Source organism: Schistocerca cancellata, unplaced genomic scaffold (assembly GCF_023864275.1).
Source record: "Schistocerca cancellata isolate TAMUIC-IGC-003103 unplaced genomic scaffold, iqSchCanc2.1 HiC_scaffold_672, whole genome shotgun sequence".
Lineage (NCBI taxonomy): Eukaryota > Metazoa > Arthropoda > Insecta > Orthoptera > Acrididae > Schistocerca > Schistocerca cancellata.
In genome coordinates, this window is record NW_026046683.1 from 12,501 (window position 1) to 14,510 (window position 2,010).

At 54.1% G+C, this 2,010-nt stretch overlaps 1 non-coding gene across 1 annotated transcript in view; it reads right to left on the bottom strand.

Annotated features, from left to right (window-relative positions):
• LOC126138855 (small subunit ribosomal RNA) overlaps positions 1 to 1,545 on the bottom strand; it is a 1,909-nt gene extending 364 nt beyond the window's left edge. Inside the window, exon 1 of the ribosomal RNA XR_007528356.1 lies at positions 1 to 1,545. This exon is cut by the window's left edge and continues 364 nt beyond it. This is a non-coding gene — a ribosomal RNA (small subunit ribosomal RNA).
• Between the last annotated feature and the right edge of the window lie 465 nt (positions 1,546 to 2,010).

Genomic DNA, 2,010 nt, shown 5'->3' on the forward strand with positions numbered 1-2,010 from the left:
CATCACAGACCTGTTATTGCTCAATCTCGTGCGGCTAGAAGCCGCCTGTCCCTCTAAGAAGAAAAGTAATCGCTGACAGCACGAAGGATGTCACGCGACTAGTTAGCAGGCTAGAGTCTCGTTCGTTATCGGAATTAACCAGACAAATCGCTCCACCAACTAAGAACGGCCATGCACCACCACCCACCGAATCAAGAAAGAGCTATCAATCTGTCAATCCTTCCGGTGTCCGGGCCTGGTGAGGTTTCCCGTGTTGAGTCAAATTAAGCCGCAGGCTCCACTCCTGGTGGTGCCCTTCCGTCAATTCCTTTAAGTTTCAGCTTTGCAACCATACTTCCCCCGGAACCCAAAAGCTTTGGTTTCCCGGAGGCTGCCCGCCGAGTCATCGGAGGAACTGCGGCGGATCGCTGGCTGGCATCGTTTATGGTTAGAACTAGGGCGGTATCTGATCGCCTTCGAACCTCTAACTTTCGTTCTTGATTAATGAAAACATACTTGGCAAATGCTTTCGCTTCTGTTCGTCTTGCGACGATCCAAGAATTTCACCTCTAACGTCGCAATACGAATGCCCCCGCCTGTCCCTATTAATCATTACCTCGGGTTCCGAAAACCAACAAAATAGAACCGAGGTCCTATTCCATTATTCCATGCACACAGTATTCAGGCGGGCTTGCCTGCTTTAAGCACTCTAATTTGTTCAAAGTAAACGTGCCGGCCCACCCAGACACTCAATAAAGAGCACCTTGGTAGGATTTCAACGGGGTCCGCCTCGGGACGCACGAACACGCACGAGGCGGTCGCACGCCTTCGGCTCGCCCCACCGGCAGGACGTCCCACGATACATGCCAGTTAAACACCGACGGGCGGTGAACCAACAGCGTGGGACACAAATCCAACTACGAGCTTTTTAACCGCAACAACTTTAATATACGCTATTGGAGCTGGAATTACCGCGGCTGCTGGCACCAGACTTGCCCTCCAATAGATACTCGTTAAAGGATTTAAAGTGTACTCATTCCGATTACGGGGCCTCGGATGAGTCCCGTATCGTTATTTTTCGTCACTACCTCCCCGTGCCGGGAGTGGGTAATTTGCGCGCCTGCTGCCTTCCTTGGATGTGGTAGCCGTTTCTCAGGCTCCCTCTCCGGAATCGAACCCTGATTCCCCGTTACCCGTTACAACCATGGTAGGCGCAGAACCTACCATCGACAGTTGATAAGGCAGACATTTGAAAGATGCGTCGCCGGTACGAGGACCGTGCGATCAGCCCAAAGTTATTCAGAGTCACCAAGGCAAACGGACCGGACGAGCCGACCGATTGGTTTTGATCTAATAAAAGCGTCCCTTCCATCTCTGGTCGGGACTCTGTTTGCATGTATTAGCTCTAGAATTACCACAGTTATCCAAGTAACGTGGGTACGATCTAAGGAACCATAACTGATTTAATGAGCCATTCGCGGTTTCACCTTAATGCGGCTTGTACTGAGACATGCATGGCTTAATCTTTGAGACAAGCATATGACTACTGGCAGGATCAACCAGGGAGCTGCGTCAACTAGAGCTGAGCAGCCGGCCGCCCGGGAGTGTGTCCCAGGGGCCCGCGCGAACACGCAAGCGTCTCCGCTCAATTATTCTGCAAACAGGAGGAGGCTGAGCTCCCCTGCACAATACACCTCGAAACCCTCTCAGGTCCCGGCGGCGCGCAGCGCCGTCCTAAGTACTTGGTCGGGTTCGAGAGAGGCGCAATCGCCCGGAGTTAGGCGAGTAGACGCTTTAGGTGCGACCACCCGTGCTCCCAACTGAGCTTGCCGCTGCCGACAGAGGCCCGGGAGCGTGCTGTCGTGGCATTGCCGGCGGGAGACAACACGCGCCACCTACGGTGACCGGCAGCTCCAACGCCAGCGCCACAGAAGGGCAAAGGCCCCACGTGGGTGCCGAAGCGAACTCTCCCAGCACAGCGCACGTGCCAACACGTCTGCACAACTGCGATACAAACCACCAGCGAGAACC